This window comes from Leucoraja erinacea, chromosome 2 (assembly GCF_028641065.1).
Source record: "Leucoraja erinacea ecotype New England chromosome 2, Leri_hhj_1, whole genome shotgun sequence".
In the NCBI taxonomy this organism is placed as follows: Eukaryota; Metazoa; Chordata; class Chondrichthyes; order Rajiformes; family Rajidae; genus Leucoraja; species Leucoraja erinaceus.
Genome location: NC_073378.1, coordinates 74,646,598 through 74,670,246, shown reverse-complemented (window position 1 = coordinate 74,670,246; position 23,649 = coordinate 74,646,598). Strand labels below are relative to the sequence as shown.

The 23,649-nt window shown below is 44.1% G+C and overlaps 1 protein-coding gene and 1 pseudogene across 1 annotated transcript in view; both read left to right on the top strand.

Annotated features, from left to right (window-relative positions):
• cpne4b (copine IVb) overlaps positions 1-23,649 on the top strand; it is a 310,526-nt gene that overhangs the window by 236,100 nt on the left and 50,777 nt on the right. The gene's annotated exons all lie outside the window — the stretch shown is intronic.
• Positions 23,114-23,221, top strand: LOC129693467 (U2 spliceosomal RNA; annotated as a pseudogene).

The following is a 23,649-nucleotide window of genomic DNA, read 5'->3' as shown; positions in this document are numbered from 1 at the left end:
ATCGTTTCCAGTTTAATGACATTCTTCCTATAGCAAATTGCCCAAAACTAATCACAATACTCCAAGTGCATCATAATTTCCCAAATTCTATACTCAGTATCTTGACTAATGCAGGCCAAAGTGCCAAAAGCTTTCTTCAGTATCCTATCTCCCTGCGACTCTACTTTCAGGAAAATATGTTTTAGTACTCCTAGATCCCTCTGCTCTACAACTTTCCCCAGAGCCCTGGCGTTCACTGTGAAGATTGTGCTCTGGTTTGACTTCCAAAAAGGTTCTAACCGTCTACCTTAACTATGCCTCTCAAAATGATACACACTTCTATCAGGCCACCCCTCAATCACAAAACTCTCAAGAGAAAACAATCCAAGTTTGTTCAACCTCTTCTTGTAGGGAATTCCCTCTAATCCAGACAGCATTCTGGTATACCTATTCTGTACCCTATTCAAAGCCTCCACATTGTTCCTGTAATGGGGCGACCAGTTTGAGTCTTAGAAAAGATTATGCAGCGTTTCTGAATTTTTGCATGTTTTACATTAAATAAAAAGTCACTAACTAATATGTTAAAGTCCCAGTTGAATATTCACAGGGTCTCTGTGTCATTCAGCTGCAGATAGTGATGTTTCTTCTCTGCCAGCATTTATTTATAGAATGATAAATCACTTTCCTGGCACCTGCTGTAAAGCCACTCATGGGATGATTCAATGAAACCAGCAGGAAACTTTCACAAATCAATTTGATTTCTACTTCTGAAATGATGGTGCTGACACCCAACATCTATTAACAGTTTTTAAATTCATTCTAAAAGCTCTGTGCTTTTTCAAAATTTACACAGAATTCTGCCTGTTTTTGGAAATAACTTACTATCATTAGTAGAACATTCTCCCTCCAAGACCTTGGCTCTTCCCATAGATAGACAGACAATGCTGATGTAACTCAGTGGGTCAGTCAGCATCCCTGGAGAAAATGGAATAGGTGATGTTTTGTGTCGAAACCCTCATCACCTATTCCTTTTCTCCAGGCATTCTGCCTTTCCTCTTCCCATTCTCGGTAACCTCCCAGAGCTTCCTAAGATCTCCATACTTCTCAAATTCTGGCTTCTTGTCAATTCCTGAATTCAATCTTCAGCTTCCAAGATTCTATGCTGCAGAATTCCTTCCGTAAACATCTTCACCTTTCCTTCCCTTTTTATAAAAACCTACTTTTTGAACTAAGCTTTTAATCGTCTCCCTTAATATCTCCTTAGGTGGATATAATATATGGGCAGAGATTAGTACTACATAAAGGCCGTTTATAATGACACGATTCAGCCAACTAGTGGAATGTACAGCACTGGCAATTTAACTCTCCAACTGTACTCTGCTCTTATCAAATCGTCTCTGAACACTTTGATTCTGTGGCAGTTTCCATTACATGAATTATTAATTGAAATGCTCAAACATGCTAAATCTTTTGACCTGTCAAAAAGGATTAGTTGCAGTAAAAGCACAGCTATGACTGTAGTTTACTTCAGAGCCCAAAACACATATTGACATCCAGAGTCTCTTGTTCAGATCCAGCACTGCCACAGATTGCAGGAGAATACAGTCAGGATGCAGCATTACCCCTGCTCCCTGCTGAGTGGAAGCTAACCTGGCTGCCAACTCATTATAATCCACCAATCAAACTGGGAATGTACTTTATCTGTATGATTTGGTTTCACGCTGGGGAAATGTATTTCAAATTCAGATTTCATTTTAATTTTCTTTTACCTGCTTTATTCAAAATAATTTCCTGTCATTCAGTAGTTTAATTCTAATTGTTGCTGAAACTGTCATGGAAACATGACTTCTGGTAGATTTCATTAGACAGAATGTGATTAATTTTGCCTGCTTTCTTCGGGAACAATACAAAATAAAAGTGCGGAGCTCTTATCACCGACACTTTTCTAAGCAAGTTAAAGCGTGTAATATTGCAATTGGAAGTGCTATAGCTCACTGCAAGGAGTTTCCCCCAATTGTTAGAGAGACACAGGAAACTACAGGTGTATTAATCTTGAGCAAAGCACAAAGTGCTGAAAGAACTCAACAGTTTAAGCAGCATTGTGGAGGAAATATAGATGATGTTTAAGCCCGATTGGGACCTTTCTTCAGACTGAAGCAGGGTCTGAACTGAAAAGTCATCTGCCCATTTCCTCTACAGATGCTGCTTGACCCACTGTATTCCTCCAGCACTTTGTGAGCCCTATCTTCCGTGGAGTGCGTAATTGAGATCCCAACTTCACACCAATCAGCTGCCCATGATTCACATAAAGAATAACAATAAAATTATTCTCTCAAATTATAGCCCGGTCCTTTTATTTCTGTTGAAATGAACCATTGAGGGAAAATCTTGGCAGAGATCGAGACGGTAAAGATCAGAACAGGGTCAACAACCTTTGACTGAGGGACTCTGAGGCACATGAGATATTGCATAAGAACACATGAATTTGGAGCAGAAATAGGCCATTTAGTCCCATTTCAAACCTCTCTGCTGTTCAAAGTAAAAATTCTGTGAAAGGGAACCAAGTTGTGTTTCAGACCTGAGACCCTTTATTTGGTCTGTTTCTCTTGCCATGGATGCTGCCTGACCTTCTGAGTATATCCGGCATTTTGGATTTGCATCTCAGATTTACAGTGTCGGCATTTTTCTCAGTTTTCAAACCTATTCCGTCATTCATCAAGGTCATGGCTTTAGTTCCATTCCTTGCACTTAACCCCACTTCCATTAATTATTTTCATATTAAAAGTCTGTCAATCTCTGTTTTGTATGAACTCAATGAATGAGCAACAAAGCCACTCTGAGAATACTCCTAACTCACCACTTACTGAGTGTCAATATTTCTGCTCATCTCAGGCCAACTCTTTATGAAGAAACATAGAAACATAGAAAATAGGTGCAGGAGTAAGCCATTCGGCCCTTTGAACCAGCACCTCCATCCAATATGATCATGGCTGATCATCCAAAATCAGTACCCCGTTCCTCCTTTCTCCCCATATCCCTTGATTCAGTTAGCCCTGAGAGCTATCTCTAACTCTCTCTTGAATACATCCAGTGAATTGGCCTCCACTGCCTTCTGTGGCAGAGAATTCCACAGATTCACAACTTTCTGGGTGAAAATATTTTTCCTCAATCTCTGTCCTAAATGGCCTACACCTTAAACTGTTCAAGTTCAAGTGTTCAAGTGAGTTTATTGTCATGTGTCCCTGTATAGGACAATGAAATTCTTGCTTTGCTTCAGCACACAGAACATAGTAGGCATTTACTACAAAACAGATAAGTGTGTCCATATACCATAATATAAATATATACACACATGAATAAATAAACTGATAAAGTGCAAATAACAGAAAATGGTTATTAATAATCAGAGTTTTGTCCGAGCTTGGTTTAATAGCCTGATGGCTGTGGGGTACAATAAGTAGTTATTGTGCAGTACAGTATAGTAGCAAACTGTGACCCCTGGTTCTGGACTCCCCCAACATCAGGAACATTTTTCCTGCATCTAGCCTGTCCAATCCCTTAAGAATTGTATATGTTTCTATAAGATCCCATCTCATCCTTTTAAATTCCAGTGAATACAAGCCCAGTCGATTCATTCTTTGAAGGGTCCCGAGGCAAAACGTCACCCATCCGTTTTCTCCAGAGTTACTTGCTGACCTGCTGAATTACTCCAGCACATGGTATCCTTATTCTGAGATGCGAGTCCTGATTCTGCATTCCCCAGTCAGGCGAAACCGCTTCCCTGCATCCTCTGTGTTAGGCCCTATAACGATTTTATAACTTTCAGTGAGATCTTCAAAAATCTAGAATGGTCAATGCAATTTGTTCTCACAGGGCAAATCTGCCATCCTTTGTACTAATCTGGTGAAAATCATTGGATTCCCTGTGCCTTTATGTGAACAGATATTCAAACTAAGTTTATATGGCACTTAATCACACTAATCATGCCAAAGGGAAATTATATTATTTAAGTATGTCTTTTTTTTAATTTATTGCATGTTCTCTATTTATTCTGTCTCCCTTTTAGTTTGCAATTGTCTATTATTCTTGCTTTGACTCTATTATCATTTGGACTGTTTGGGATTATGTTGGGACCTTCCCTTCTCAGGCCTCAGCTGGGGTTTAGCTGCCTCTGCGCCAGAGTGCAACAGGTGCAAGTTGTACCTCGGAGAAGAATGTAAATACCTATGCTGAACTTGAAGGCACATCTGAGGAAATATTACTTCATGTAGGTATTGACTTTTGAATGACGTTAGAACAATGTTCTGACTGCCCTCTCATGGCACCAACTTGAAGCACAGCAAGTGATATTTAATATGAATTATTTAATATTTTATCTCAACCTATTTTTTGTTTGGCTCCTTTCTTACCTTCTCTCGCGTTGAGCTCCTGGCTATCCCATATGTTCATATGCTGTGCTTTACTGTTGCCTGTTCTGCACTACCGCCTGGAGCAAATTTCATGCACCATCCAGCATGTCTCTTTCAAGGAGAGCACTGTGGAACAGGGTGAGCAGGCATATACTTGTCACCCTATCAGTGGAAATGGTACAGTTCAATGAGCAGCCATCAGCATAGATATTGAGCACAGGAAGCCAGGCGGTGAATCAATAGCACTCGTATGACAAGAATATCTTATTGTGGTAAATATATATGCATAATGAAGATAGTTTTGAATGTATCATTGTTTTTAGAGATTCCAGAAAGTTAAGTATTTGAGCTAAGTGGTGTCACGGCCTTAACACTTCGGTACTCCCTTGAACATTTAATAAAGAAAAGCACTTAGCAAATTTATAATGAAGTGCTGGGAGGGATATGGACCAAATACTGGCAGGTGGGACTAGTGTAGCAGGGACATGTTGGCTGGTGTGGGCAAATTGGGCCGAAGGGCCTATTTCCACACCTTATCACTTTATGACGAAGTGCTCCTTTTTTTCAGGGAACCCACCCTGAGTGAGAACTCCCCTTCAGTGGGAATGCAGCTTGATGAGGATGTCTCCAGAGGCTTGTACTGTGCTGCCTCACAGTTTTAAGATGCACATGGGGTGTCAGGAAAGGGCTGATGAGATGTAAAATGAAGCAAGCTGACATGGTTTAAACAAACTTGGTCAGGATTATTATAACAATAACTGTTATCCAGAGTGATTGAGAAGGATTACATAAACGTTTCAAGAAATATATTAAAATAAATTGATACAGTTCAATGAGCAGCCATCAGCACGGATATTGAGCACTAGATGCCAGGGGGTGAATCAATGGCAGTCATCTGGTAAGTGCAACCTCAATCAAAAGGCAGTACCTCTGATGATGTATTATTTCCCCTGGCAGCACAGTGGTGCAGCGGTAGAGTTGCTGCCTTACAAGCGCCAGAGACCTGGGTTCGATCCTATCTGCAGGTGCTGTCTATAGAGAGTTTGTATGTTCTCCACGTGAACGCATGGGTTTTACCCGGGTGCTCTGGTTTCCGCTCACAATCCAAAGAGGTACAGGCCTGTTGATTAATTGGCTTTGATAAAGATTGTAAATTGTCCCTAGTGTGTAGGATAATGCTACGGGGATCGGCGAGGTCTCAGAGCGCCGAAGGGCCCGTTTCCATGCTGTATCTAGAAACTAAACTAATAAGCTAAATGGGCACTATATTAATCAATTATAGAAATATGGAATAATAAAAACCAGTATCAGTAATGGAGACCATGGGATTGCTGGATTTTTGTATACACCCAAACTACTTTATTAGAGAAGAAAATCTATCGTTCTTCCCCATTCTGTCCTCAATAGGATTAAATACACATAATAGTGTGACATTGCAGTCGCCACTATAGGAAGAATTAAATCAGACAATGGTCGAGAGGAAAAGCGAGAGGATTGCAGATATGTCTGTGAGCCACCAATTGTACAGCACTGTACTGGGATACTAATACCTCTTTATTTTCACCCACCTTGGTTGTAATTTGAAAATAACCCTCACAAGGAGCATAAAACAAAATTAACATTAATTGGAAAACTTTAGATTCAAAATAAATGTTTTTGTAACACCAGTGCAACTGTTGTGTAAGAAATTTCTGTAAAATACACTTTGATGCCTCAGGGCTTACTGATGTGACAATTAGTTTGTCTCAGTAATTTTTATTTTACATTAGGAGGAACAGGAGACTTTGCAAAATATTAATGAGTAGCCCCTTTAAATACGAGTTGCTTGAATATCCATTAATTTTAGTAACCTGGCACATGAAATATAGTGGTGGAAATTCTAAAATGCACCAGAAGGATTTGTCTGTGGAGATTTGCATAGCCATCTGCTGACACATAATTCAACAGAACAGTCTGCTTTAATCAAATATAAATTGCTACAGAAATTCAGCTTCTGGCTTCTGTATATTCCATAAACCTATCCCATTACAACAAAAAAAATATTGATGGTATTCACCTGCATGCAGCTGGTCTGGTTTAAATTAGAAATCTATGTTAGTGTCAACGAGCAGACTGAATGTATGAGGAATAATGACAATGAGTGATCTTGAAGGGGATACAGCTGTCACATCAGCATGTAACTGGGAAAGCAAAGTCTATAGTCTAATACACTGTATTAGTGCAAGCAGAGAAATCTGAAGGGGAATTTATTCGCTGTAGATTGGGTTTTCGCACAGAATTTATGCTTGTTGAATGTGACATATCCATCAGTCTCTAAGCAGACAATAAAATTGATTTGATTACAGAAGGTTTTGAAAGTCATCCACGGTATTGTGATTATTTTGTTGTATATATTTATTCAATACCCCTCAATTTGTTGGCACAATATCATGGCATAGGTTGCATGGGGCTTGATAAGTTGATTTTCATTATTATTACTGGTAGGAGAGAGATATTGTATTCATTTTGGAATGGAACAATTATCATCAGGTTAATAAATCAAACCCTGTAGCTCCTACTCCTTTTCATTTTTCTGCCACTTTATCACGTTCCCCCTCACTTTGTTGTACTTTATTCTCTTTCTTTCTCCATGTTTTGTTTACTGTTTCTCTCTATGTCTCTCTTTTCTCTTCAACTCTCATTTTCTATGGTTGCCTTTCTCTCTATCTTTTCACATCTCCTTTAATTTTCTGTCACTCTCTGTCTCCTGTCTCTCATGATATAAATGCCATGAAAATATGTTTGCGGTTACTCAACTCATAATTTTCTAGCAATTTGATAACACAATATAATAGTGTATACTTCATTATTATGCATTACCACATGCAATAAAAACTGCTCCACAGCACTAGAAAACTAGCACCCGCAGTATCCTAATAAGGTCCTCACCCATCACCCCACTCCTTACAGGGCTCTCTGACCTGTCGATCGACTGTTGAGCAAACTAGTGAGCACATCAAAGAATAAATTTAAATGATGTACTGCTGTTATTAGGCAGATACGCAAGGATTACAAATATATGCCATGTCCAGAACACAAATACCCTGAGATAGCATGTACAATGTATTTGGAGTATTATGTGTAGTTCTGGTTGCCCATTAAAGGAAAAATGTGGTGGCTTTGGAGAGGGTGCTGAGGAGGTTTAAGGGCGATATTTTTCGGCGACTGCTGGCGTCATATCAGTATCGCCAAAAGATTTTGAACATTTCAAAATCCAGCGGCGACAAAAACATGAAATTTTTGATTTTCGATTCTTGAAAAAAACACCACGCGTCAATACGTCATCACGCCACGTCGCACCGCATCACCGGCGCATCACGCCGCAAATTTTTCGGTGATCTGATACGTCAATGATGCCAGCGGTCACTGAAATAATCGCTGAGTGGGACAGGCCCTGTACTAGAATACTGCCTGGATTAGTGAGTTTCAGGGAGTAGTTGGATAGATTTGGATTGTTTTTGCTGTATGTCAGAAATTGTGGGGAGATGATAAAAGTATATCAGGGCAGCACAGTGGCGCAGCGGTAAAGCTGCTGTCTCACAGCGCCAGAGTCTGGTATTGAACCTGACCTTGGGTGCTGTCTGTATGGAATTTGGCCATTCTTCCTGTGGTTGCTTGGGTTTCCTCCAAATACCTCGGTTTCCTTCCTCATCCCAAAGATGTGTGGGTTTGTAGGTTAATTGGCTTGTGTGTTGGAAGTGTGGGAGTAAGTGGAATAAAATAGAATTAGTATGAACAGATGATCAATGATTGTCGTGGACTCAGTGGGCTGAAGGATCTGTTTCCATGCTGTATCTCTAAACTGAACTAAACTATATAGAATTTTGAGAGGCATAGATTGAATAGACAGTCAGAACGTTTTTACCAAGGGTGGAAATGTTGGGGTTTTGATGTTTAGAGAGGTTTGTAACAAATATGATCTTTCCCCTCATCTCGTTTGCATTGACATGGTTTTATCAGGCAACACCAACCTGATAACAATAGGAATTCTGAGTGGATTTTCTTTTTGCTTTCTTTGCCACACATTGTCAGCATGCACTGATATAGCCAGATAATGAATCTGTACTCATAAGCCGTGTGATCTGACAGATCAGTCTAAGCTCCCAGGCACAGGAAAAATCATTAACAGAAATGTTTTATGTAGTCGCACAAGGCACATGTTTAAAAAAAAAACAGATGCATGATCTGTTTCTTGATTCCCAAATGTCATTCTTCACCATTAATGGGTGAGCCTTTAGCAGGCTTGGTCCATCGCTCTGGGAATCACTCCCTATGTTTTATCACCTTTCTTACACTCCTGAAAACCTACCACCTTGACCCAGTATTTGCCAATCTATTCTAAAACCCTCTGATGTGGCTCAGTGAATTCTTGTTGAATAAAATGCCGATGAAGTGCCTGCGATCCTATCTATCTATACAATTACTAAAACTCTCATCTTGACCACTTCCGGTTTGCTTTTTAAAATTTGCGTAAGAACGGTAGCCTTTATCACTAGGATTTTTTCGCCACCTTACTCACCCTTCTCCTCTCCTCCAAGTGCACCAAGTTTGGTTCCGATTGGTGTAAGATTACAAAAGTTATGAAGATTGATCTTCTCGCCTGTCAGCCACTGTGAAGATAACGCCCCTTCCAGTACTCACTGGAGAATTTAATCCCAGAGGCGGGGCTGAGTAAACAAGTGCTGATTGAGTCCGCAAGAGTGGAGTCGGGAAAGCCGCTGTGTGGAGTCGGGAAAGTCGCTGGGAGGAGTCGGGAAAGCCACTGTGTGGAGTTGCTCCTCCCCACATACTCCACACACCCCTTCCCCCTTCCCCCCTGGCTGCACACCCTCACCCCCCCCCCCTTTACCCCTCCCTGTTCCTCCCCCCCCCCAAACATCACCCCACCCCCCCCCACACCAACCCCCCACCCCACCCCCCACCCAACCCCCCACACACCACCCCCCCCCCCCCCCCCCCCCCCCCCCCCCCCCCACCCCCCCACCCCAACCCCAAACTCATGTCTTATGTGTGTGATGATTTAGCCTACTGTGCCTTATCAAAACTGCAGGCATCTTTGAGGGTAAGTCATTACCCTTAATTTAGTTGTCCAAGTACAGTTCAGCCAGGCCAGGCGATTAATTTAACCCACTCCTACGAGATTAATTTAAAAGTTTCAGTAAACTTACTTACAATCTAAAAAGGACTAAGCTCCCCCACTTCCTACACCCACATCTGAAAATAAACAATTGAAAGACAGATCTGACAATAAGCCTATAACCAAGTTGTACGGGCATGAACTTGTAACTATGCATCAGGATGCGCCGGCAGCAATTATTCCGTGTGTGCAGGGTATCAGTCTTGGCTTAATGAGTAATATCCTCTTGTCTCCGAGTCAGAACGGTGGTAATTTGTCTCGGAGATTTAAACACAAAAATCTAGATGGAAGTCCAATGTAGTACCACTGCTATATTGTGTGCAGTTCTGGTTACTCCCTCACAGGTTAAGTAGGAATTAAGTCTGACATGGACATCACTGGCTATAGGGTTTGTTCCTGTTGTACGGTTCTCTGTTTTACTCCTGCCTGATGGTAACAATGAACAAGAGGGCATGGCCCAGACAGTGGGGATCAGTGATGATGGATGCCACCTACTTGAGGCAGCGCCTCATGTAGACGCTTTCGATAGTGGGAAGGCCTGTGCCTGTGATAGGTTCTTTAGTTTAGTTTCGCTTATAACCATAACCATATAACAATTACAGCATGGAAAGAGGCCATCTCGGCCCTTCTAGTCCGTGCCGAACACGTATTCTCCCCTAGTCCCATCTACCTGCACTCAGACCATAACCCTCCATTCCTTTCCCGTCCATATAACTATCCAATTTATTTTTAAATGATAAAATCAAACCTGCCTCCACCACCTTCACTGGAAGCTCATTCCACACAGCTACCACTCTCTGAGTAAAGAAGTTCCCCCTCATGTTACCCCTAAACTTCTGTCCCTTAATTCTCAAGTCATGTCCCCTTGTTTGAATCTTCCCTACTCTCAGTGGGAAAAGCTTATCCACGTCAACTCTGTCTATCCCTCTCATCATTTTAAAGACCTCTATCAAGTCCCCCCCCTTAACCTTCTGCGCTCCAAAGAATAAAGCCCTAACTTGTTCAACCTTTCTCTGTAACTTAGTTGCTGAAACCCAGGAACATTCTAGTAAATCTCCTCTGTACTCTCTCTATTTTGTTGACATCCTTCTTATAATTAGGCGACCAAAATTGTACACCATACTCCAGAATTGACCTCACCAATGCCTTGTACAATTTTAACATTACATCCCAACTTCTATACTCAGTTTAGAGATACAGCACGGAAACATCCCTTTGGCTCACTGAATCCGCGTCAACTAGTGATCCCTGCACACTAACACTATCCTACACACACTAGGGACAATTTACAATTTACAATTATACCAAGCCAATTAACGTGCATGCGTTATTGGAGTGTGTGAGGAACTATGTGTCTTTGGAGTGTGCGAGGAAACTGGAGATCCTGGAGAAAACCCATGGAGGTCACAGGGAGAACATACAAACACTGTACAGACAGCACCTGTAGTCAGGATCAAACCCGGGTCTCTGGCGTTGGAAAGCACCAACTCTACCGCTGTACCACCATGCCGAGTGGGTGAGTCCATCACTCTCTGCAACCTCTTGTATTCCTGTGCATTGGTATTGATGTGCCAGGCCATGATGCAACCAAGCAGGATACTTTGCACAGGGTAGCTGGAGAAGTTTGTTAAAGTATTCTGTGTCATGCAGAATCTCTTTAAACTTCTGACAAAGTAAAGGCACAGGTGCACCTTCTTCACGATAACATCCATATGGATGGGCCCAGGGTGTAATCGCCCAGGAATTCCTCTCCTGAGATACATTAGGACCCCTTTGTGCAGGAAGCTAAACAGCCTACAGACTAACAAAACTGCAGTGGTTCATCAATGAGAGTCTACATTGAGTTTAGATAGGCAAGTGTACACTGGGCCTGAAGCACTGATATCAGCATTATAGGAGCAGGTGGCCTGTGCATGGGATGGACAGAGCATTTCCATTAACGGGATGCTTTTTATAATCTACTAGACCAAGGGCAGACCCGTTGGGTCTGTTCCCCCAACGCATGTTTGTGAGGGGGGTGGGGCGGCATGCGGCGTCACACACACTAACCACCCCCCTTGATATTATATTAATATTATTAATTTGCTCCTTTTACCCCATAACTGCCTTATCCACTGACGCAAAGCCCCCAACTCGCAGGTGCATCATGGGGGGGGGGGGGGGGGGGGGGGGGGGAGAGTGAGGGCAGAGAGAGAGAATGGAGGGGAGGCAGAGACAGAAGGGCAAGAGACAGATGGAGAGAGAGCGGTGGGGGGAGAGAGAGAGGGAGGATGGGTTAGTGGGGGAGGAGGGTAGAGGGAAGGGGGTAGGGGAGGGGTGGAGGGGAGGGGGGAAGGGAATTTAGGGGAGGGGGTGGGTGAGGGCAGATCGGGTGGGGGAGAGAGAGTGAGGGAGGGGAGAGAGGGGAGGGGGAGGGAGAGGGGGAGAGAGAGGGGGAGAGAGAGAGAGGAGGAGAGGGGTGGGGGGTGACAGCTCGCGGGGACACGAGTGAGGCACGGAGCGATCTGAGGACGGTGAAAAGGAGTGGGGGGGGGCCCAGCCGATCGTGGCTTTCACAAAGGGAAGGGCACCCACCAGCGTGCCAGAGCCGGGTCGGGCCGGGGGGGGGGGACAGACGATCGGGCCTCCCCAGAGAGGAGGTCGTCCCCAGTGACGGGTACAGAGGAGAGGGGAAGAGAGAGGGGAGGAGGGGGGGGAAGAGGTGAAAAGAGGAGGGGGGGGGGGGAAGGGAGCTGGGTCAGTGAGTGGGCTGTGAAATGCGGAGAGAGACAGAAGCGACCTCTGACTCTCTGGAAGTGCACAGCTGGATTGAGCGGGCGGGCGGGCGGGGGAGGGGCGTGGCTTCACGAGCTGCATGGGCAGTGCAAAGAAGCTTCAGCGCTTGAGGCACCTCTGAGCTCGAGATCTGCAGAACAAAGATCCTATAGCGGAGCTGAACAGTAGGATCTTTGTTCTGCAGAACTTTCTTGGTCTTTCTGCGCCTTTTGAAGAATGGGAGGGTGGGTGGGCTAACGTACCAGAGCGGCGTGGGGCGAGGCCACCAGGAAAGGCATTGTGAGGCCAGCAGCTGGGCAATCTTTATATTTTTTTTAAATGGCAATTTGGTGATAATTTTTAGCAAATATCTCAGGAAATAATTGACCAAATTTATAGAGGATTGGATTTTTGAAATCAGAAGGAAAATTTCTACCAGAAGATGTAAAAAAAAATCACTGCTATCGTAATGTCAGCAGCTGGGCAGCGGTCAGATTTTTAAAAAAGTCAGATTGGTCAACAATTTAAATTAAAAAAAGTCGGGAAAATAATGTACCAAATGCACAGAGTAGTGGATTTCTAAAATCACAAGGAAAATCTCTACTGAAATTTCTAGCCTTTTCAACTTAAATCTGACATTTCCAGCATCCATAAAATTATACTTTGGTAATAATTTCTATTTAGTTAGCATGTCTTAGATGTATTGCCTTCAGACCTTCAAACTGATTGTCATCGCTTCAAGGTATTCTTCACCCCACATCCATTCACACAAAAACTCCATTAGTTGAGCCTTCCATGCTTTGGGTAAGAATTGCCTCAGGAGCCTGCACTTCATCCTTTACAACAGGAAACTTGAGAACATGTAACCACGGGCACTTTGTCAACTGACAAAGGATGTTTTCTTTTACATGATCCTTGTCCATGTACTGACATTACTTAAAACCCTAATCATCTAATCATTATGACAATACCATTTCTGGAGGTCAGTTGCTTGCCATGTTTCTTACATTACCACAGTGACTGCTTTTCAAAGAAAGAAGTATTTCCACCGTACCGACCTCGAGTCATCTCAAAGCATTTTCCAGCCTGGGAAGTCTAGTTACTACAGTTCCTGTCCTCAGCAGTGATAATACGTTGTTTCATTGATGTTAATTGAGGTATGAATATGGACCAGAGTAAATTCCTCTACTTTTCTGCAGAATAGACCTTTCAGATATTTTGTCATATTCTGAGGCTATGGATTGAGAGAACATGGTCTTAATGCCAAATCTGATTAGAGTTTTTGTACCTAAATGGTGATAAATTCTGTATCATACAGAAGTGTCATTAAACATTTTTATGCTCAAGACTGTGGAGTAACATCGGAGCCTATAATCTCCTTGCACTGAGGCAAAAGTACTGTCATCTAAACCACAGATAAATTGCAAATAATTTGATAGGTAGTAAAGCAGTTTTGGATATCTTGAGGCAATGAAAGGAGCTTTATTAAGGCCTGTCCTTTCTTGGGAATATTCTCATTCCATCTGTATGTCCAACAGATTGGGGCTATTTTGCTGGACAGTTCCTCATTATTACTGCTGTTCCTAGCTATCATATTCCCCAAAACGGGAGAAATAACAAATAAAATGCATTATACATCAGTAAAGGATAAACAAGAATGCTGGTTTAGTCCTGCAGCTGTCCGTTTTTTCACTTCTTTTTTATTATTTTTCGTATGTTAAAGTGTGTAGTTGGGGGTCTAATCTTTTTATGTGTGGGGGGGGAAGGGGGAAACTGCTTTTTCAAGTCCCTACCTGGTTGGAGAGGCTGCTTTCCTCCGAGCACCACCTTCGACCCGTCCTCGCGGCCTACCAGCGGGGCCTGGAACGGCGTTTCATGAGGGGACCTGGCCAGAACCTCGGCTTCGGCGGCAGCACAGCGCTGGAGCCTTATCTCGGAGCGGGCGATACCTTGTCCGGGTCGCCGCGCTGGAACTCCGGTATCCTGGGACTGCTGACAAAAACATCGTGGTGCTGCAGGTCTGTGTAGCGGCCAGCTGCGGGCGGCGACACTGAACTTTACATCGGGAGCCTGGGATCTCTCGCCGAGATCAGCAGTGGTGGAGCTCCATCCAGCGTGGCCTGTCGGCTTGGAAGCCGCGGTCTCGAGTAAGGAAGCGGCCGTTCCTGGCACCCCAAGCCGCTGAGAGGGTTCTCCCGACGCCGGAGCACCATCATCCGGTGAGAATGGCCTGGAACCTCGGGCTGCGGTAGCGGCGACTGGAGGCCTCAATAAGCCGGACTATGGGTGGACAAGGGATGGGCACTCGACTTTGTGCCTTCCCTCACAGTGGGAACCATTGTGGGGGGATGTTTTTATGGTTTAATGTTAAACTTCTTCTTTAGTGCTATGTTGTGGATAGGTGGATAGACTTGGTTTATACTCTCTAGAATTTAGAAGATTGAGAGGGGATCTTATAGAAACTTACAAAATTCTTAAGGGGTTGGACAGGCTAGATGCAGGAAGATTGTTCCCGATGTTGGGGAAGTCCAGGACAAGGGGTCACAGCTTAAGGATAAGGGGGAAATCCTTTAAAACCGAGATGAGAAGAACTTTTTTTCACACAGAGAGTGGTGAATCTCTGGAACTCTCTGCCACAGAGGGTAGTTGAGGCCAGTTCATTGGCTATATTTAAGAGGGAGTTAGATGTGGCTCTTGTGGCTAAGGGGATCAGGGGGTATGGAGAGAAGGCAGGTACGGGATACTGAGTTGGATGATCAGCCATGATCATTTTGAATGGCGGTGCAGGCTCGAAGGGCCGAATGGCCTACTCCTGCACCTAATTTCTATGTTTCTATGTTGTATTTTTATTAGTGTGCTGCAAGGACATCTGAATTTCCCCTGAATAAGGGGATTAATAAAGTATTTATTATTATTATTATTATTATTATTATTATTATTATTATTATTATTATTATTTATTATTATCATTATTATTAATTGTTTACATTGAAAGCTGTAACTGTGGGAAAGGCAGCATCTCTGGAGAACATGGTGAAGTAACGCTACGGGTCAGGACCTTTCTTCAGACTGATTGCGGTGAGGAGGTGGGGACTGGTGAGCAAGATGGAGAGCAGGAGCAGGAAAAAGACTGACGAGTGATAGGTGGATACAGGTGAGAGGGGTTTTTGATAGGCAGACGGTTGGACAAAGGCCAGAGAGGAAAAGATAAAAGGTGAAATAAGGATAGAATACATTTTGTTGATCATGCTCGGGCAAAAATTGAAGACATTATTTCAGTTTGAGTCAACCAATTTTTTAATAATATCTAGTATATCTAGAACTATCTCAAATTCTAGATATACTAGACAACTGGGCTCCTAGACAGTACCCAATGAATTCAAATGCATTGAACTTGTATTCTGGATGATATTGCAGACCAGATCCTGGTTACACAGTCAGTTCAAACTTCCCCATTAAAGAAAGACCCCGCTGTCTTGCTGAGGGTGTGCTGCTGGCCAACGCAAGAGTCTGAAGTATGCTTCTGATCAGAAACGTCACACATCCTTTTTCTCCAGAGATGCTGCCGAACCTGCTGAGTTACTCCAGCACTTTCTGTTTATCTTCGGTACCAACCAGCATCTGCAGTTCCTTTCTACACAATTTAAAAGAGCAAATGGGTTTATGTGTAGGAAGGAGGGAGCTCGGGTCAGGGATGGCAAGTGATACTATACTTTTACCTAACCCTTCTCCAACTACCAGTGGAATTTGGAGTGGGCATGAGTAGTATATAAGTTTGGAACCTCTGCCTCTGTTTTTAGCTGTTTGGAGATGTGCCTGGACTAAAGGATTGGACTAAAATCCAGACCAATAATTCCTATGAATGTGCCAGTAGTCCTCAGCATCTCAGAAAGTTGATAAGTTTGGGATTTGCAGAAATTCTACTGCATAGATTTTGCTTCTTGCACAGATGATGCTCTTTCTAATTTAATTATCGATAAATTATAACCATATAACCATATAACAATTACAGCACGGAAACAGGCCATCTTGGCCCTACAAGTCCGTGCCGAACAACTTTTGTCCCTTAGTCCCATATAACCAAATTGGTTGTTTGACTCTAATCTCCAATATTAACTGTAAACAGGAAAGGGTGAAAGTTTTCCATCCAGGATTAAAGTGCTTTGTGCTTCATGAAAATTATTTAGCTTCATGAAAACAAAACTTTCTTTGCACCTGGAAAATGGTATATTAAAGACAACTATTTTACCTTGTAGGTGGTGCATGAAGGATTTGTGACCTTGTTTCCTGCTGGAATGTGGTGGGTGAGACTGGCCTATTCCCACTGTGGTTTAGAAAAATGAGAGATGGTCTTAATTACAGATAAAATATTGTGGAGAGGATTGAACATTTAGAAATGTGAAGAGATTAGGAAAGCTGGAATTGTTCCCTTTCGAGATAAGGCGTCTGAAGTGCCATTTAATTAAAATTGTAATAACAGGCCCAGGTAATAAGTATAGGCAGGACCTACTTCCCTTGACAGAAGAGTTGTGAACCAGGAAGGCAAAGATTTAAAGTAATTAATAGAGAGTGGCTGAGGAAAAAAATGTTTCACCAGACTATAATGAAGCGACTGTTTCAGACCCTTTACTCAGTACGTTGTTGAGGCACCTTTGGCAGCGATTATAGCCTCAAGTCTTCTTGGGTATGACGCTACAAGCTTGGCACACGTGTATTTGAGTAATTTCTCCCATTCTTCTCTGCAGATCCTCTCAAGCTCTGTCAGGTTGGATGGGGAGCGTCGATGCACAGCTATTTTCAGGTCCCTCAAGGACATTCACAGACTTGTCATGAAGCCACTCCTGCGTTGTCTTTGGCTGTGTGCTTAGGGTCGTTGGCCTGTTGGAAGTTGAACCTCTGCCCCAGTCTGAGGTCCAGAATGCTCTGGAGCAGGTTTTCATCAAGGATCTCTATGTTCTTTGCTCCGTTCATCTTTCCCTCGATCCTGAGTAGTCTATCAGTTCCTGCCGCTGATAAACATCCCCACAGCATGATGCTGCCACCACCATGCTTCACCGTAGGTATTGTATTGGCCAGGTGATGAGCGGTGCCTGGTTTCCTCCAGACGTGACAATAGACAATGGACAATTCAGCCCTTTGAGCCAGCACCGCCATTCAATGTGATCATGGCTGATCATCCACAATCAGTACACCGTTCCTGCCTTCTCTCCATGTCCCTTAACTCCGAGAGCTCTATCTAACACTATCTTGAAAGCATCCAAAGAACCAGCCTCCACCGCTCTCTGAGGCAGAGAATTCCACACACAACTCTCTGTGTGAAAAAGTTATTCCTCATCTCCATTCTAAATGCATTACCACTTATTCTTAAACTATGGCCCGTGGTTCTGGACTCCCCCAACATTGGGAACATGTTTCCTGCGTCTAGTGTGCCCAAACCCTTTATAATCTTATATGTTTCAATAAGAATCCCTCTCATCCTAAATTCCAGTGTATACAAGCCCAGCCGCTCCAATCTATCAACATATGACAGTCCCGCCATTCCGGGAATTAACCTTGTAAACCTACACTGCGTTCCCTCAATAGCAAGAATGTCCTTCCTCAAGTTTGGAGACCAAAACTGCACACAATACTCCAGGTGTGATCTCACTAGGGCTCTGTACAACTGCAGGAAGACCTCTTTGCTCCTATACTCAACTCCTCTTGTTATGAAGGCCAACATGCCATATTTGCTTTCTTCACTGCCTGCTGTACCTGCATACTTACTTTCAGTGACTGATGAATAAGAACCCCTCAGATCCTGTTGTACTTCCCCTTTTCCCGACTTGACACCATTTAGATAATAATTCAGGCCAAAGACTTCAATCTTGGTTTCACCAGACCAGAGAATCTTGTTTCTCATGGTCTGAGAGTCCTTTAGGTGCCTTTTGGCAAACTCCAAGCGGGCTGTCACGTGCCTTTTACTGAGGAGTGGCTTCTGTCAGGCTACTCTACCATAAAGCAGGGCTCTCGCTTAACTTTTTTTTCCCGTTGCCAGCCGGGCAACATTGACAGCTTTTTAAGTTGCCAAATGACAGTTTAGGTGGTCATTTAAGACGGTTTGCATGACACGTGCGATAATGTGCTGGGACGAAGTGCGTAGTTACCAGTCGGAATTATGCTCAATGAAGCTTTCACATATTATGTTTAAGAAGGAACAGCAGATGCTGGAAAATCGAAGTTAGACAAAAGTGCTGGAGAAACTCAGCGGGTGCAGCAGCATCTATGGAGCAAAGGAAATAGGCAACGTTTCAGGCCGAAACCCATCAGTCTGAAGAAGGGTTTCGACCCGAAACGTTGCCTATTTCCTTCGCTCCATAGATGCTGTCGCATCTGCTGAGTTATTATTATTAACACATATTATTTCTGCTTCATATAACTCACAAACTAAACATATTCACCAATCAAGACACGATACATACCACAATGATATGCAGCAAAATTATAATACAATATCTCAACTCTTTTTACACTTATCAATTAATGCAATTTCCATTAACCATATAACCATATAACAATTACAGCACGGAAACAGGCCATCTCGGCCCTACAAGTCCGTGCCGAACAAATTTTTTTCCCCTTAGTCCCACCTGCCTGCACTCATACCATAACCCTCCATTCCCTTCTCATCCATATGCCTATCCAATTTATTTTTAAATGATACCAATGAACCTGCCCCACCACTTCCACTGGAAGCTCATTCCACACCGCTACCACTCTCTGAGTAAAGAAGTTCCCCCTCATATTACCCCTAAACTTCTGTCCCTTAATTCTGAAGTCATGTCCTCTTGTTTGAATCTTCCCTATTCTCAAAGGGAAAAGCTTGTCCACATCAACTCTGTCTATCCCTCTCATCATTTTAAAGACCTCTATCAAGTCCCCCCTTAACCTTCTGCGCTCCAGAGAATAAAGACCTAACTTATTCAACCTATCTCTATAACTATTAGTTCTTTCCACTTCCAAACAAAAATGTGGTTGGATTATTCAGCATATGATCAACCTGTGTCAATAAATCCTGGACCATGGTAACATATATGCTTTACCATGCACACTACAGATTGATGCAAGCATGTTTTCTGTGAAGGACCTAAAATGACCATGACATGACCATAGCATGGGTCGTTATTGCTATTGGCACAGAAACACTCTCGCTTCCAACATAATTTATAAATAACAAAATATACAGGTTGCAAGGAAATTTCTAAAGGCATTTTATGATAATAGCTGTTAAAACCGACCATACCCATCTGACAGGATTACTAACACTAACTGACAAGAGATGACTGAAGGCCATAACTGCAGCAAATGTTCTTTTAGTAATATGTTTAAAGTGTCAAAACAAATAATAACATTGGGAATTAAAACACATTTGATTGCGTTACGTTATCAAACATAGTCAATGTTCGCTCTGAATACCATGAAGCACAATAGGGTCAGGCTGTGTGTGAATCAGTGTGGGGTGGATAGATGGCGGGGGGGGGGGGGGGGGAGTTGAGAAGGCAATCGGTACGGAATGGATGGATTGAGGCAGGTGAATTAGTACGTGATGGTTGGAATATGTAAAATTGTGAGGGGAGAGCAAGGGGGATGTCAGTGGTGTTGAATGGCGGGTTCAGTACAGGATGAATGGGGGTAGACAAAAATGCTGGAGAAATTCAGCGGGTGAGGCAGCATCTATGGAGCTCAGGAAAGGGGCAACGTTTTGGATCGAGAACCTTCTTCAGACTGTTCCCCCCATTTTTCTTGAATGGGGGGATTAGTACAGGATGGATGGGGGGGTGGGTGGATCAGCACAGGATAAATGGGGGGGATCAGTACAGGATGAATGAGAGGATCAGTACAGGATGAATGGGGGGGGGGGGGGTCAGAACATTGTGGATCGGAGGGTCTGTGCAGGAGGAATGGGGGATCACTACAGGATGAATGAGGGGTTCAGTACAGGATGAATGGGGGATCAGTATAGGATGAATGGAGGATCAGTACGGGATGAATGAGGTGAACAGTCAGTACAGGATGAATGGGTAATCAGTACGGGATGCATGAGGGGATCAGTAAAATATGAATGGGTAGATCACTACAGGATGGATGGGGGATCACTACAGGATGAATGAAGGGATCAGTATAGGATGAATGGGGGATCAGTACGGGATGAATGAGGGGATCAGTAAAGCACCATTAACCGATTTGCAAGCAGCTGCCGTTATCAGGGTGATAACGGCCGCTGCTTGCAAATCCACCAACGGCGCTTTCAAAACAACACCTCTCGCACGCCGAGGCCGGGAGGAGGGAGGGAGGGAGAGAGAGAGGCCTCCTTCCGCTGGGCGGGGTGAGAGAAGAGGAGGAGAAGGAGCCACTGTTGCCACTGTTCAGGGTCTGTCATTCGCTCCGACCCTTCGTCACCACACATCTAATATCTTTGCCCCGCAATCAAAGATACTAGAGGAATACAGCCGCCGCCGCCGACACGAAACGTCACGTTCCTATTCTCCAGAGATGCTGCCTGACCCGCGGAGTTACTCCCATTTTTTTGTGTTTATCGGTATAAACCAGTATTTGCTTGCCAAGCCGGGCAAAATGAGTCGGCGTTTAGGTTGCCCGGTGGCACTTTGGGTGGTCAATGGCACCCGGGCAACCGCTAATTTCGAGCCCTTATTGGTAAAGGCCTTATTGGTTGAGTGCTGCAGATAGTTGTCCTTTTGGAAGGTTCTCCCGTTTCCACAGAGGAGCTCTTTCAGAGTGACCATCGGGTTCTTGGTCACCTCTCTGACCAAGGCCCTTCTCCCCCGATTGCTCAGTTTAGCCGGGCTGCAAGCTCTATGAAGAGTCCTGGTGGTTCCAATGTTCTTCCATTTAAGAATGACAGAGGCCACTGTGCTCTTCGGGAACTGCAATGCTGCAGAAATTGTTTAATACCCTTCCCCACACAATCCTGTCTCAGAGGTCAACGGACAATTCCTTCGTCTTCATAGCTTGGGTTTTTGCTCTGACATGCACTGTCAACTGTGGGACCTTATATAGACAAGTGTGTGCCTTTCCAAATCATGTCCAATCATATTAATTTGCCACTTGTGGACTTCATTCAAGTTGTAGAATCATCTCAAGGATAATCAATGGAAACAGGATGAACCTAAACTCAATTTTGAATGTCATAGCAAAGGGTCTGAATACTTATGTAATTGTGATATTTCAGTTATTTCTTCTTAATTACTTTGCAAAAATTTCTAAACACCTGTTTTTGTTTCTTCATTCTGGGGTATTGTGTGTAGAATGATTTTAATCCATTTAAAAATAAGGCTGTAATATAACAAAATGTGGAAAAATTGAAGGGGTCTGAATACTTTCTGAATGCACTATATGTAGGAAGGAACTGCAGAAGCTGGTTTAATCCAAAGATAGACAAAATTCTGGAGGAACTCAGCGGGCCAAGCAGCGGGACTGAAGGAATCGGTGACGTTTCAGGTCCAGACCCTTCTGAAGAACCCGAAACACCACCCATTCCTTCTCTCCAGAGTTGCTGCCTGACCCGCTGAGTTACTCCAGCGGTTTATAAATATATATATATATATATATATATATATATATATATATATATATATATATATGGTGAGCAGTTAATCATATGGCACAATTTTTTAATAAGTTTACAATCAATATTACATAAACCAGATTTACTAAAGAGGCAAAAATATTTTGATTTTACTTCGGAGTCACGTGAGTGACTACGTGAAGAAGCCCGCTTCCACGCATGCGTGTCATATCGCTACACGCATTGCAACGAGTCACACAGGGGGGAACGGCGTTCCCCAAGCGGGAGATTTGAAAGTCGGGAACAGCAGGTAAGAGACTCTGCGTTCCTTTTTACTACTTACTTTTAGGAGGCTGCGGAAAGCTGGTGGGGAGACCCGTGGAGGGCGAGCAGCCAGCAGCAGCAACAGCACGAGTTTCCCTGGAGGGGAACAACCTGAGCCCGACTTTGCTCCCGCACCGGCAAAATTCACCTCTCGGCCGGGCGGGAAGCAAAGTAAAAAAGGTCCCTATGCCAGTCTCAAACGAGACTGGCTTGGGACCAGTCGCTAGCAGCCAGCGCAGAGGCTGCGGGACAGACAGCACGGACCAGCGGTACCGGGGCTCGAAACGCTCAGCGAGTGCAGCAGCACTTATGGAGTCGGAACGGGACGTTCGGGCTGAAAACCTTGTTCACAAGGTAAGCACCAGGGTCCAGGGGATCTATAGGAACAGCCGGGGTTACCGGCTGCGGAACTGCCGCGAAGGACCAGGCCCGTGAACACCGGGGTCGGTCCAAGCGGCTCGAACCCGACACAGGGAACGACGGTCACCGGCGGGAGAAGGAAAGTCGGGAACAGCAGGTAAGAGACCCTGCGTTTCCTTCAACTTACCTTTCTAGGTGCAGACATGGACCAGGTCCATGTAAGGTGCAGAAGGCCGGCGGGAGAACCACGGAGGAGCGGCAGTAGCAGCAGCAGCGGCAGCGGCAGCAGCAGTGGCAGCCGGCAGTTGCAGTAGCACAGACAGCAGCAGTGGCAGCTGGCACTTCGTGAGGAGCTGGCAACGGCAGGAGCAGCATGGGCACATCGATTCCCGGAGGGGGAAAAACACCCTGTGCCCAACTTCGCTCCAGCATGGTGAGAAAGTTCATTTCTCGGCAGCAAAGGACTTTGCAGTTGACTGGCTGCAATCTACTACAAGGGACCAGTATGTGAGTACCAGGATCGGTCCCAGCGGGGTTTTAGTTACAATAATCGCTTCTCGGCTTTTTGCCTAAGATCAAGTGTAGTATCTGTTCTTATCAGTTTAATATCTGATACACCCCTTATCTAGGGACTATATATATTATATAAAAACTATAGTAGCTGTTATCATCAGTTTAATGTCTTATATGTCCCTTATCTAAGGACCATATAAGTAGGAGTGCCCAGAATTGAGGGCATTAGAGTGGGGTTGACCGGCTGCAACGACCATAAGGGACCAGTACCGTCAGTACGGGGGTCGGTCCCAGGGGTCTTAGATAAAGGAGCAGCCAGGAGTGCTGAGAGCGTTGAAGCCGGGTTAAAGGAATAGATGGAAGCAGCTGTGCCAGTTATCCTCCACACCGGCCATATCCACTTCACGGAAGGAAGGACAAAACTGGAGAAGGAGGACCATGGAACAGCGGGCAGCAGCAGCAGCCAGCGGCACTTGGATCAACCGTAGTGGGATCAGCTGTGCCCGATGTCGGCCCCCCACCGGCCAGATCCATGTGACCGAGCGGTAGGCTAGACACAAATCAAACAAGGT